Source organism: Drosophila nasuta, chromosome 3 (assembly GCF_023558535.2).
Source record: "Drosophila nasuta strain 15112-1781.00 chromosome 3, ASM2355853v1, whole genome shotgun sequence".
NCBI classification, from domain to species: Eukaryota; Metazoa; Arthropoda; class Insecta; order Diptera; family Drosophilidae; genus Drosophila; species Drosophila nasuta.
Window position 1 is genome coordinate 9,679,535 of NC_083457.1, and position 14,838 is coordinate 9,694,372.

At 31.7% G+C, this 14,838-nt stretch overlaps 2 long non-coding RNA genes across 2 annotated transcripts; both read left to right on the forward strand.

Moving 5' to 3' along the window:
- The first annotated feature begins 2,729 nt into the window (after positions 1-2,729).
- On the forward strand, positions 2,730-5,025 carry LOC132792997 (uncharacterized). The gene is made up of 3 exons (XR_009633062.1): positions 2,730-2,785; positions 2,845-3,175; positions 4,511-5,025. It is a non-coding gene; the product is annotated as an uncharacterized LOC132792997 (long non-coding RNA).
- A 6,389-nt stretch (positions 5,026-11,414) lies between these two features.
- On the forward strand, positions 11,415-12,261 carry LOC132791894 (uncharacterized). Its single transcript, XR_009632944.1, has 3 exons — positions 11,415-11,560; positions 11,630-11,743; positions 11,802-12,261. It is a non-coding gene; the product is annotated as an uncharacterized LOC132791894 (long non-coding RNA).
- Positions 12,262-14,838: the final 2,577 nt, after the last annotated feature.

The following is a 14,838-nucleotide window of genomic DNA, read 5'->3' on the forward strand; positions in this document are numbered from 1 at the left end:
AATATTTCATTTCTAACACTTGAAATGATTTTTACTTACAACCTTTCTTTTTTTATATAACAAAATCTAATTAATCAAATGTGTGCTAAAACAAACAATATGATTTACCAATGTAAAATTAAATGTCAAAATATTCTCCGAATTGGATACTACTCTCTGTTTACTTTATATCATCAAGCCCTGAAATCATACTAATATGTTCACAATCCAATTCTTACATTACCTAAACTTCCCAATATATTATATTTTGTCTAGTAGTCTAGTAATTTTTGGAAGAAGCTTTTCTTAGTTTAGTAATTCATTTTAATAATTATCGACTTTTTTAATAGTCAGTATCTTATGCAAATAACTTTTGGGTCTCAAGTATAAATATTTTTGTATTCTGCCAAGTAGTGTTGAAATTTAAATGTCAGTATCTTCATACTGAATTTCACTTGGAAGTAGCTTTTCTTGATTCAGTGATTCTGATTCTGACGCATAAACATTTCCATACTCTCAGAAAGTTTCTGCTTCATATGTTATTTTGTCTAACAGTACTGAAATTTGAATACCTATTATTGAACTTAACAAACCAAAAAAAAAAAAGATTCAACTGCCAAATGAATTATTGTATATGTATTAGAAAGATATTATAAATCTATAGCTTCTCACGACTTGACTTAGACGTAAATTGCCTGCAAATTGTCTAAAGCTGTCACTTTTCGAATATCCATCAACGTCATTTATCATACAATTGTTCATATTTCTCCGTATCGCGTTATTTGCATATTTTCGCACAAATTGCACAAATTGAATTAAAATGGGCCGTCAAATGGGCCATCAGAATAGACGGTAAAAATACGAGAAATTAATATTCAATATATTTGCAATAAAATGTTTGTGACTTGCGTCGTGTTTATTGTGTTCCCCGTGACAGTTTGCGAATTTTAAGAGTGCTTCTGGCTATATTTTTTGTTATTGTTACTCGTTTTTTTGTTCATTGTTGCACTGCGAAGTGGCAATCGCAATGATTTCGTGAGTATTTTGTATGATTTATGTGAGCTGGCGATCGATTTTAGCTGTGCTGCGTTTTGTTCGAATTCAATTTTTGCCAATTGACTGTTTGCAATTGGTCGTGCTTAGCTTTCTGAGCGAAACTATAAAACGTCAACACAATCGGCGAATGCTAAAAAGTTGCTGTCCAAACATTGACATTTTGAATGACATCTATTATAACCCCAGTATCATTTATTAAATCAACAATATATATTCCATGAATTTCATTTCAATGAGTCAACAAATTTTTTTCATAGGGGCAAAGCTATAATGTCTAAGAAATTAGTTCAGATAATGGTATGTTAATTGTGGTATAAACCACAAAATGTTTAATAGAAAAATTTCATATTTCATATAAATTTTTCGACTAACCTGTTATCATTCTTTTAAACCGAAGGTAAACGATTAAAGCGTTTCCGACCATAAAATCTTTTTTCTTTTGTATGTACGTAAATATATCAATCGAAATCTTAATTTTACATGTTCCGCTGGTTAATTTAAGTGGCTATTTTTAATATTCATACAATAATTTCCCCAATTAAAAAAACGCAAGATATAAACTTTAACACTGATCAGAATTCATTCAGTTGTATTTTGTTTGCTTCGCCCTTTATAACATGAATATAATATCAACGATAATTCTTCTTTTTGGATGCCTCTCTCAATTTTCATATGTGGTAAATATTAAAAAATATTTCAACAAAATAATTATACTAACATTCTAATTTTTATTAAGATGTCCAAACTTGAATTGCAAAATATTCCCGAATGTAAAAAGCTAAATTTTACATATCTCCGGAACTTTTCTTTAGCAACACAGAATTCCGAACTGTTTTTAGACATGGATATACTTAAGACATTGGATTGGGGACTGCAGTTGAATATGGATTTTCACATACAGAAACCAAATTCGAAATCCTATCAGAGTTTTTACAAATACACCTTCGACGTATGTCCAATGCTGGTCAATCAACGGAACAATGTGTTCAAAAGATGGGTATTATCCTTCTTTGAATCTGGAAATATAAATTCACGTTGTCCTTTTCCTCCAAATCATTACTATATAAAACATTTCAATTTTAACAATCAAGTTCTGCCCACATTTCTGCTGGCTGGCTCTTATCGCTTTTCAATGGACATTTTTCAAAATAAGGATTTACTTATTTCATGTTTCGCAGATGCAAAATTAAAATAAAATGGAAGAATAGCAATTCGACGAAGAATGAATAATATTTATATTAATACCTAAAAATTTTTATGTAGATATTATTAACAAAAAATTTTTTTCTTGACAATAAAAATTATTATGAAAAATATAATATATATAATAACGATCTTTTATTTATAATATTAAAAAATGCGAATTTATTATTAGAACATGTTTTTTTTACCCTAAATAATATTTGGTTCGTCTACCAAAAACTATCGAAAACAATTTAAAGTTCATTCTAATTTAATCTAATCCAATCCAATCCAACGACCTTTGGTCTAAATCAGTGTTATCAGACAAGTTGATATATTTTTTACATTTCAATATGTTAGCACGGTATGTTAAATAATATAATGGGCTTCTTCCTGAACAATTTTATAATTATTTTGTGATAATATAAAAAATTATTTCTTACTAAAATATAAGCTGTAACTTTGCTAATATTTCATTGAGTCATATTTTGTTTTCATTGCCTTTCATAGCATGAATCTGTCAGCAATTGTTTTTCTATTTGGATGCCTTTGTCAAATTTCCATTGTGGTAAATATAATTATATGCAAACAAACAATAATGTACATAAATATATTGTTACTTTTTAGATGTCCAAATTTGACATAGTCAGGCCTCCTGATTGTTCGAAATATAATCAGTCATATGCTCGCAATTTTACTTTGATTCTGAAAAAGGACATAATGAACATAGAGTTGGACTTAATAAGTCCGTTAATCACGGGATTGCGTGTACATTTGGATTTCTACACCCGCAAAGATGATTTTAAAACATACCAGAGTTTCTATCAATACTCCTTCGATCTGTGTTCTATGATGGGTAATCACAAGAATAATATGTTTAAGCGCTGGTTCATATCATTCTTTTCGTTTGGTAATTTTAAGTCGTATTGTCCCATTCCACCAGATCATTACTATTTATGTAAGTATAATGTTAACAATGTTCTTATTCCCACATTTCTGTTTACTGGCTCTTATCGACTGTCATTTAATGTATTTCAACATAAGAAATTCGTGAAAGATTTTGTACTAGGCTGCAATGTAGAAGTCAAAATTAAATAATTAAATGAAGCAGAAAATCTTAATTAAATTGCAATCGAAAAGAAATACAATTAAATATGGTTTGTATAGTTATTTGTAAAAGACAATTTGATTTCATTGGACTAATTAGCCTGAGAACCAACTTATAACTGACTGTAATGTAGAACAAAAGTATCAGATCACGGAAGGAGGCATCTCCGGCCCCATAAAGTATATATATTCTTGATCAGCATCAACAGCTCAGACAATATAGTCATATCCGTCTGTGCGTATAATCATCAAGATCTCAGAGCTTATAAGAGATAAAGCTATATTTTTTTTTCGTCAGCACATGTTACGTTTGCAGATTAAGTTTTTTTGCAAATTTATACCACACCCACTTCCGCCCTGTATAATCTATTAAAATGAATAACAATCGTCTCGAATTTTTAGTAAAGACAATAATAACTATAGTTTTTAAGATTCTTGAAAATTTGCGATCCGATAAAGATTTTAGAAATTATATAAAATATTCTTTTGTATGGAAAAAACGCATCTTATTACGGTTCTTAGTTTTTTGCATACAATAATATAGTATCAATGTACCAAAAATAGTCTTTGGAATATTTTTAGTTATTTTGCTGTATAATTTCGATATATTTTTACAATAATACCGTTTTTTTGACTTGCATTAAAAATAACAATAATAAATTATAGAAAGCGGTTATCTCACAGTTTTATATTGTTTACTGATTTATACAAAAATAGACCACATATAAGCGAAACTAAAAATAATTTTAATTGCGTGAGGAAGTTATTAAATTTTTTGTTTGAGTTTATATCTTTGTTGTAGCTTATCTAAAGGTGTAAATCTTAATGCCGGCAATTTGTTTGATTGCTCTGACTATGCAGCTGATTGAATTTCACATTGTGAAATTGTGGTATTTCACATATGTATAATTAATTCTTTATCAGATTAATACTTGGCGCATAGCGAACTCCAGTTTAAAATATTTTAATATGCTACAATGCAATGCACGCTACTTAAATTTAGGGATTTTGTTTAAAGTTCTTTAGATTAGAAGTTTTAGCGTTAGTTTGATTGTTTCGCTCAATGGATGATGAATACATTAACATTATTTCTGCTTTTGGCATGTGTTTCTCAGTTGTGTAGCGCGGTAAACAGTTCTGTTAATAATAAATAAATAATGCAAACAAAATAATAATTTATTTTTAGAGATCAATGTTTGACGTTCTAAGGACTCTAGAATGTGATAAGTACAACTCTTCATACATTCGCAATTTATCTGTAAGCCTCACGAATGCCCAAATGAATGTAGACTTTAACTTAATCAGACCGTTAGTTTCGGAAGTACGCGCCAATATGGATTTCTATAACCGCAAGGAAAATTCAAAGGCATATCAGAAATTCTACAAATACTCGATTGACGCTTGCTCCATAATGAGAAATTTAAGGAGTAGTATATTCAAGCGTTGGTTTTCAACATTGTTCACCCATGGGAACTTTAGGCCGGATTGTCCAGTTCCACCAAATCATTACTATGTAAAAAATTATAACATCAAAGATCTTCACATTCCCTCATTTCTGATTCCTGGCTTTTACCGTTTCGCATTTAATATATTTCAACTTAAGGATGAGGGAAAACATAACGATTTTCTAATTTCTTGTTCCATAGAAATAAAAATGAAATAACTGAAAACACATGATACCAATTCTTCTCGAAAATTGTAATTTAGTAATCAAAATTTCGTAGCCTAGTTATTTATATTGATGACAAAAAAAAAAAAACAATTAAAACTCAATTTGTAAACGCAGTTGTTTATACACAATTTGTTTCTCACGCGTGGTGAATATGATTACTGTCATTCCAATATGAAAATTGCCCCGAAAATGATCAAATTATATCCGCACGGATTTATAATCGAAGCTATTTTACTGATTGTGTCTTGCGATGTACCATTTGCCAAAGCAGTGAGTAAAATAAATATGGACTTAAATAAAAACTTTAATTTTCCTTAAAGTCCAGCGTCCTTATTCAATCTGGCGACTGTAAGTATAGCCCCAAATTCTTTGATAACTTTACCATCACCATTATCAACAACACACTCAATCTGGATATGATTACCAAAAAACGGATCACTCGTGGCTTTAAGGTCCACGTCGACTTTTCCCTGAGTCTTGGCAAAAGCAAGCATTATCAGAGCGTTTTTACGCGTATCATGGACACTTGTGGAGTTGTTTCTGCGGTAAAGAACAATATCTTCAAGTCTTGGTTTCAGTCAATGCAGGAGCATGGCAACTTTATGTACAACTGTCCAGTCGTCGAGGGTCATTATTTTCTGCACAACTGGCAATTGGAATCTCAACTTATTCCACAGTATTTGCATGGAGGAAATTATCGAGTTACTGGACACTTTTTCTTTGGAAAATTTAAAACAAAAAGTGAACAATTTGTTTTGGATATGATTGTCTTTGCACTTTTGAAAAAGAATTGAATTAGCACAAAAATATATACAATAATATGAAATTAAATTTTTGAAAGCATTTTCAAAATTTATGTCTTTTATTGTAAGTTTTTATTCCCGAAACTTGTAGGGTATTATAACTTTGAACCTTCAGGAAATACATATATATAATAAATAGAGGGAGGCATCACCATAAAGTATATATCTTTTTAATCAGCATCAACAGCTGAGACAATATGACAATGTCCATGTATCCGTCCGTCCGTCAGCCTGTATTTTGGTATACTGGAAAAATAATGCCTCACTGTTTTGCTATTATTGAAGATGAGGAGCGGGTATCTCACAGTCGAGCACACTCGACTGTAGCTTTCTTACTTGTTTGTTATTGAGAACGTGATTTGAAGAATGAGGTAAAACGTAATAATTTCAAAATTTCGCACCCTATATATTTATATTGAGGAGACAAGAAAAACCAATTAAAACTCACTTAGTCGACAGAGTTGTTTACACTTAACTTGTTGAAAATAATTATTGTCAACATCATTCCAATATGCAAATTGCACCGAAAATGATCAAATTATATTTGCATGGATTTATAATCGGAGTTATTTTCCTAATTGGGTGCTGCAATGCACCGGTTGCAAAAGCAGTGAGTAACATCAATTAGAATTATAATCAAAACTTGAATTTTCCTTAAAGTCCAGCTTCGTTATGCAATCTGGCGAGTGTAAGTATAGCCCCAAGTTCTTCGATAACTTTACCATCACCATTACCAACAACACCCTAAATCTGGATATGATCACCAAAAAGCGTCTAACTCGCGGATTTAAGGTTCAATTAGACTTTTCCATCAGTCTTGGCAAAAGCAAGAACTATCAGAGCGTTTTCACACATATTATGGACACTTGCAAAGCTGTTGCTGCGGTAAAAAATAATATCTTTAAGTCCTGGTTTCTGTCAATGCTGAAACATGGCAACTTTATGTACAACTGTCCAGTTGTAGAGGGTCATTATTTTGTGCGAAACTGGCAATTGGAATCTCAACTTATTCCACAGTATTTGCATGGAGGAAATTATCGAGTTACTGGACACTTTTTCTTTGGAAAATTTAAGACAAAGAGCGAACAATTTGTTTTGGATATGATTGTTTTTGCATTTTTAAAAACGAATTAAATTATCATCAGAATATATTACAAAAATACGAAATGAATTAATTAAATGCATTTTCAAAATGTATATTTAATATTGTAAATTGCTATACACGCAACCGGAGGGAAGTAGAAGTACATAAAAGGAGGCATATTTATATATACTTTTAATCAGTACCAACAGCCGAGACAATATAGCCATGTCTGTGTTTCGTTCCGTCCGTCCGTTTGTCCGTTCAGTTCGTCTGTCAATCCGTTGAACGTCTGTCCGTATGAAGCTATAGATCTCAGAGACTATAACAGATAATGCTATATTTTTTTCATCACCATTTGTAATATTTTTGTACGCAGATCAAGTTTGTATTAGTTTTTGCACACGCCAACTTCCGCCACCGCAAACCAATTAAATCGAAAAGCAAGCGTAATGTAGAAGCTAGAATCGGGATTTATTTTTCCATCAATAATAATAACTATTTTATTTACCATTCTTGAATTAGGTCGATCAGATTAAATTTTTAGAAGTTGTTTAAGATACAATGTAATGTGAAAAAGACAGCTGCTGCTGTCGAGTCTTTGTTGCTTTGCTTGACAATCTGATTTGTTTTCAACTCTATGGTATATTGTTATCATAATAGCATATCGACATACCAAATGTAAGCTTCGGTTTTCGTATTTTTCGGTATATCAATTTGATAGATTGTAAGTAGAATATCGCACTGTTTTGCTATTATTAAAATTGGGTAGCGGGTAGTCGAACACACTCGACTGTACTTTTCTTACTTATTATTATAATAATTATATACTTTTTTTTTATTGAGATTTTTATTTGAAGAATGAGGGAAAACATAACGATTTCTAAATTTGTTACCCTAGTTATTTTTAGAACATTGATGAGAAAAGAAAAACCAATTAAAACTCACTTAGTCAACAGAGTATAAACAACACTTAAACAATTACTGTCAACATCATTCCAATATGCAAATTGCAACGAAAATGAACAAATTATATCTGCACGGATTTATAAACGGAGTTGTTTTCCTAATTGTGTGTTGCAATGTGCCGGTTGCCAAAGCAGTAAGTAAAATCAATTAGGATTACAATAAATACTTGAATTTTCCTTAAAGTCCAGCTTCGTTATGCAATCTGGCGATTGTAAGTATAACGCCAAGTTCTTCGATAACTTTACCATCGCCATTACCAACAACACTCTCAATCTGGATATGATCACCAAAAGACGACTAACCCGCGGCTTTAAGGTTCAATTCGATTTTGCCCTGAGCCTTGGCAAGAGCAAGAACTATCAGAGCGTTTTCACACATATTATGGACACTTGCGAAGCTGTTGCTGCGGTAAAAAGTAATATCTTTAAGGCTTGGTTTCAATCAATGCAGGAACACGGTAACTTTATGTACAACTGTCCAGTTGAAGAGGGTCGTTATTTTGTGCACAACTGGCAAATAGAATCCCAACTTATTCCACAGTTTTTGCATAGAGGAAATTATCGTGTAACAGGACACTTCTTTTTTGGAAAACTTAAAACCAAGAGTGAGCAATTTGTTTTGGACCTAATCATTTTTGCATTTTTAAAAAACAATTAAATTATCAGCAAAATATAATGCAAAACTGCATAATTAAATTATTTAATTAATCCATTTTCAAAATTTATTATTAAAGATGAGATGACTCATCTTTTGTCTAATTCTGTATATTTTTTTAAGTGTGTTATTATTATTATAATTATATATGTATATCGTTCAATGATTGCTCTTCAAATATAATTGATTAGGAATGTTCATTAAAAAAAGAGAAACGATTGAGCTTACCAACCAGTATTATACAATTGATGGCGTTGTCAATACCTTTATTTATATTTTACGCTAAAATGTGCTCAAATATCTTAAAGTTAACTATCACAATGTTTATATTTATGTCAATAAAGACGAATATGGTATGTCTTAATATTCAATTCAGTTAAACATAAATTCATAATAACTTTTTTGGCAGGCGAAAAGAATGATATTTAATAATTACTGTTGTAATTTCAATCGCGACATAATTTCCAACTTTACACTTCAAATACCAAATGGATTAATTTATGTAAATTGCTGGTTAAAAAAAGCTCTAACCTTTGGTCTAAAAGCCCATTTGGGCTTCGATTATCGTCCGTCCAAAGCGAAACTCTTCGAGAGTGTATTGCATCATGATTTTGATTATTGTTCATTGTTTAAAGCTACCAGGATGACACTTATTCGACGATTGTATCTTAGTATGAGAAAGAAAGCCAACTTTTCTCCCTCCTGCCCCATGGTGCCCAGTTATTATTATATGCATGGCTGGAAAGCAGATGGAAACATGGTGCCGTCTTTTTTGCCCAATGGAGAATATCGTGTAACAGCGAGTTTTTATTATGGAAAGTCTCGGGAAGATAACGAAAACTCTGTGTTGAATTGCTCAGTTGAAGGCAATTTAGTTAATTAATAAAAGACATATTTACATTTAAGACATATTTACATTTAATTTATTTAAGTAATATGCAGCTCTTTCTTTTATTTATGGAGGTCCCTATTCTCAGTTTAATTGAAAGTTTAATCCATGTACAGTATTCCCTTATCTGCATTTGTATTTTTAATTTCCCTGTTTAATGACTGTGTTTTTAAATAATTATACAATCAATTGTTAATAGATAAGTTAAGCATTGTATTTTTATAATTTTGTAATTATTATAAATTTATTTAAACAACTTTATGTTTTAAATGTTTTCGATCAAAAATAAGATTAATATTAATTTTAAACACGCTTCTCAGATTGGCCAATTGAGTTGAACTCAGTCTCATTCGATTGCTGCAGCAACAAAAAGTGCTTATGCACCGGCATTATACCAAAATTTAAAATGTTCTTAGATTTCATAAAGTTGATGTTAATCATTTCAGTGTTCATGCTAATGAATTGCGCTTTGGTACGTCCGAAAGGTCTCTTTTGCGATTACGTGCTTTCTAACTCTTATTTCAACAGGCAAAGTGGGTGATGTTTAGCAATCCATATTGTAATTACAATCGCGATACATTTCCGAATATTACTTTGAGCACTCCAAATGGAATAGTTTATTTAGATATGTGGATAGCGAAAGCTTTACCAGTCGGCTTAAGAGGTCGCGTAAGCATTGAGGTTCGAGCAGTTAAAACTAAACCGTTTCATCATGTTTTCGACTTTGATCTTGACTATTGTGAAATGCTGAATAATCCTAGGATATCTCTAAGTCGACGATGGTATCTCAGCATGCTGAAGAAAGGCAACTTCACCACCACCTGCCCAGTTCCCCCACGTTATTATTACTTGTACGGATGGAAGGTCGATGGAAGTTTGGTGCCTTCATTTCTTGCTATGGGTGATTATCGTATTACCACTAATTTTTATTATGGAAAGTTTATACCAAATGAAGAAAAGCCACTATTGAGGTGCATAGGTCAGGTTAATTTGGCTAGTTAAATAAATTTGTTTTCTTGAGATAAAGGCGGCGAGTTTTATTTTCGACCATATTGTATTTGAAATATTCACATTAGCTAAAATGTGTTGGAAAAGTGTCGGTGCTTTATATAATTTTATAATAATTTGTATTATAACATTATAGGATTCAAGTTCATTTGATAACAATATTGACTTATACAAATATTTGACTAAATTCTGCAATTGATGTTAATTATAAATTCAATTGGTGTTTAACTAAAATACTCTCCTGAACGCCTCACTGAATATCAGCGGCAATTGAGCTAAACTCAGTTATAAGTCTTTTTCGATTGCTGCAATTGCAAAATCTGTTATTGCAGCAGAATAATACCATAACAAAGGATGTGCTTAAATCTCATTAAATTCTTTTCAATAATTTTCTTTTTTATGCTAGTGCATATTACTTTGGTATGTATGATATATAAATTTTTCTTTTAAATGTCAAAGATTCCTAACATTTTATTTCAACAGGCAAAATGGGTAATGTTTAGCAACCACTATTGCAATTACAATCGCGAAGTATTTTCCAACATAAGTTTAAAAATACCAAAAGGAATTATTTATTTAGACATTTGGATGATAAAGTCTCTCTCAGTCGGTTTAAGAAGTCATGCCACTTTAGAACTTCGAGCGATCAAAAATAAACCCTTTCAGCGAGTGTTTGATTTCGATATCGACTTTTGTGAAATGCTTAATAATCCGAGGCTCTCTCTTAGTCGACGATTGTATCTCAGTATGCTAAGGAAGGGAAACTTTTCCAAATCCTGCCCATTGCTACCAGGCTACTACAATCTATATGGATGGAAAGCGGATGGAAATTTAGTGCCTTCGTTTCTTACATTTGGTGATTATCGCGTTACAGGCACATTTTACTATGGAAAGTTTCAGGAAAATGATGAAAAGCCATTGTTTACGTGCACTGCACAAGCAAATTTAGTTCTTTAAATAAATTCTATATTTTTATATAAATCAGAGAAGTTGGCATTTATTTTCTTCTAAAGTGTTTCTGCAACATTGAAAACAAATCAAATTCATTTTTAGCCAAAAGGCATATATGTATGTATACTTATTAGCTACTATTATTCGAGTATATCGAGTTGTTAATATTGGCATGTGAATGCTGCAATTGATATAGATTATGATCAGTGGTTAGTTAAAATACTTTTCGAAACGCCTCGTTGAATATCAACAGCAACAGCCTTAAACTCTTTTGTCAGTTTTAAAAAATATTTTCAGCAGTTAAAGCATTTATGTGCAAACTTAAAATGGGCTCAACTATCTTAAGGTTTATCATGATCCCCTTTCTTTTCATCGCAACGAAAGATACACTAGTAAGTCTACAAGATTATTGAAAAGAATAAATATATATACTTATATTTATTTCAACAGGCCAAAAAAATGATGTTTAGCAATGGACATTGCGATTACAATCGAGATGTATTTTCAAACTTCTCCCTTCGCATACCAAATGGAATAATTTATATAGATATATTGATTGTCAAACCATTACATGTTGGCATGAGAGGCCATCTAAGCTTTGAATTTCGAGCGTCAAAAGCAAAGTCTTTTCAGAGAGTATTTCATTTAGATCTCGACTACTGCAGTAATCTCAAAGCTTCGAAGAACTCACTCACTAAACGATGGTATCTCAGTATGATGAAATTGGGTAATTATTCCACAAGTTGTCCTGTAAAACCTGCTTACTATTATATGTATGGTTGGAAAGTGGATGGAAATTTGGTGCCTCCATTTCTCACAATGGGTGACTACCGTATTGCTGGCACCTTTTACTATGGAAAGTTTCGGGAAAATGATGAAAATCCTTTATTAAGATGCACAGTTCAAGCCAATTTAGTTGGATAATAATTTTAATTTATTAAAGTAAAAAAGAAGTCAATTATCTGACATTTTCATATATATATATAATACATTTATGAATTATTAATTATTTCGACCATGAAAAAATGCTAATAGCAATAATTGCATAAATTAACCATTTTTTCAATGATGTCACAAAAAAAAGAGGAAAATTGCTTACCCATACAATGTACATACTTCTAATTGAAAATAAAGGAATGTAATCGCAAATCCTTATTCTGACAAAGACATTCGTATTTGATTGACAAACGTGAAATTGTTTTCACATTGCTTAACGAAATAAACTTTAACGCATTGCCACGTAAGGACTAAACGGTCAATTCAGTAACCATTTCAGCTCCATTAGACAAGAATGCAGTGGAAAATCTTTCTGACCGAGGCTTAGCTAAAATTCATTGTTCAGTTCAGCTTCAAAATATACACGGTCGTGGACTATCACACATTTACAATGCTTACCAATTGGTCAGACTGGCAGCTGCTTAGCTTTAGCTTACGCTCGAATTCTGCATTCAAGTTGTAAATCTTGAAAAATGGCCATTCAACGCCAACATTTTGAAAACATTCATCAATATGCTGGCTAGAAAAAGTCGACGAGACCATTCGATACGTATTATTGGTTGCGGACTACGCACCAAACAATGAAAATCTTAAATTTAACGTAAAAGTTGATACACTGCGAGAAATTATGTGCACACATTTATAAATGTTCTTATTTAAATGTTTTATTATGCGTATTACGATTTATTTACAATTTGATTATTATAAACAACAGAAATCTTTTGTAAAACTTGCTTTAAAATGCTTAAATTGCTTAATCAATCCATTATCCTAGACTTACTTAATTTTGGATCTATTCCTTAATTAGGATCTATTTCTAATTAAAAATATAAATATATTTTATTTATTTAGAATCTATTTCCAATTAAAAATATAAATGTATTTTATTTATTAAGAATCTATTTCCAATTAAAAATATAAATTTATTTTGTAAATTTATAACCCTTAAAGAACAGAAATCTTTAGTAAAACTTATTATAAAATGTTAAATTTTGAAACTAATCCATTATTATTATGAACTTATATAGTTAATTTAATTCTTAGTACTTGGGATCAATTTATAAATTTCCTACCTATTATTTTAAGATTAGCTTCAGCATTATTAATATATTTTCAGTATAATAAATATGTTTAAAATATCTGAATTCGCAAATTTATTTGAAATATATTTATTTGTCAACCTTCCCGAACTTTTGAAGTGTCTTTTAATGCAACATATTGCACACAGACCGCCACCGTTGAACCAGCTTCAACCTTCACATATGGCTCAGCAGCAGCAGCTTGGCAGCGTCACAACCTCGAAGCCACACACACACACATAGAGCGGCGGAGCCTCACAGCTAGTCAGAGCCAGTCAAATCTGTCCATTTGGCTAATAAATCCTTGAGCAGCTTATTGAGCAACGTCTGCGCATAAATATTATGGCTGGCAACTGGCCGAGAGAATCAGAAAAAAAGAAAAGAAAGAGGAGAACATAGAACGACTGTCGCCTTTCCATTCACTTTTCACTTCAATACTTTTGTGTCCTATGCCCCCATTTTTCTCTCTCTCTCTCTGTTCTTCTCTCTTTGTTCCCCTGTGGCATTAAAGCGGAGCATTCTGTGCCTGCCTCGTACGTGTTAAATAAAATTCAATGCTTTTTTTTGTTGTAGCTCACTCGCTCTCTCACTTACACTAGCTCGCAAATTCTTGAGCTGACATTGGATTTCGGTTGACTGTCGTGTTGGTATTCGAATGCAGGACTATTGTTGTTTTTGTTGTTCGTGCTTCTTAAGTACGCTCGCTGCACTAAAAGGATATGCAAATTGTTTGAATAGCAAACGACATGCTTAACAATTTTAGCTCTGGCCTCTTCTATAAAGAAATAAAATCCAACACATAACATTATTCTTTAGTTTTGTGTATGTTTTGCCACTGCTTTTCGTTTTGGTCAAACAATTTTTCTTGTGGCCATCGCAATGTTGTTTGTTTTTGCGCATTAAGTTGTTGCTACAAGGATACCAGACCATGTCCTCCACCTCGGTGCAATGTACAGGAAATCAGGAAATGTTTTGTTGTATTTCACACTCGCTGGATATAAATCACAATGTCCCATGTTGTTTGTCCCACACTCTTACTATGTTTTCCTCTCTTGATTTCCCAAACTTAAACTGTGGCCTGCCTCCTCTTGGATTATTGAATTAGTTGATTATGTTGTGGAGGCAGGAGGCAGCCAGTAGCTTTTCTATTTGGGTTTTGTGCAGAGCAATAAATCTTTTGTTTTCCAGTTCCAATTTACACATTTCAAATCTCATTTAAATCCGTAACAAGGCCAATTCCATGTTGTGGTATGAAGAGACACTTGCAACTGTTCCCCACCACCGCTAAGTTCCATTATTATCTAAAAAAAATCAATATTAGTTTACACTCTCATGTTTACATAGGTATTTCTTGTTTATTTTCAATTAGGAAGTAAAACTCTTTTAAGGACAAAATTAAAGTTTTATTTGAG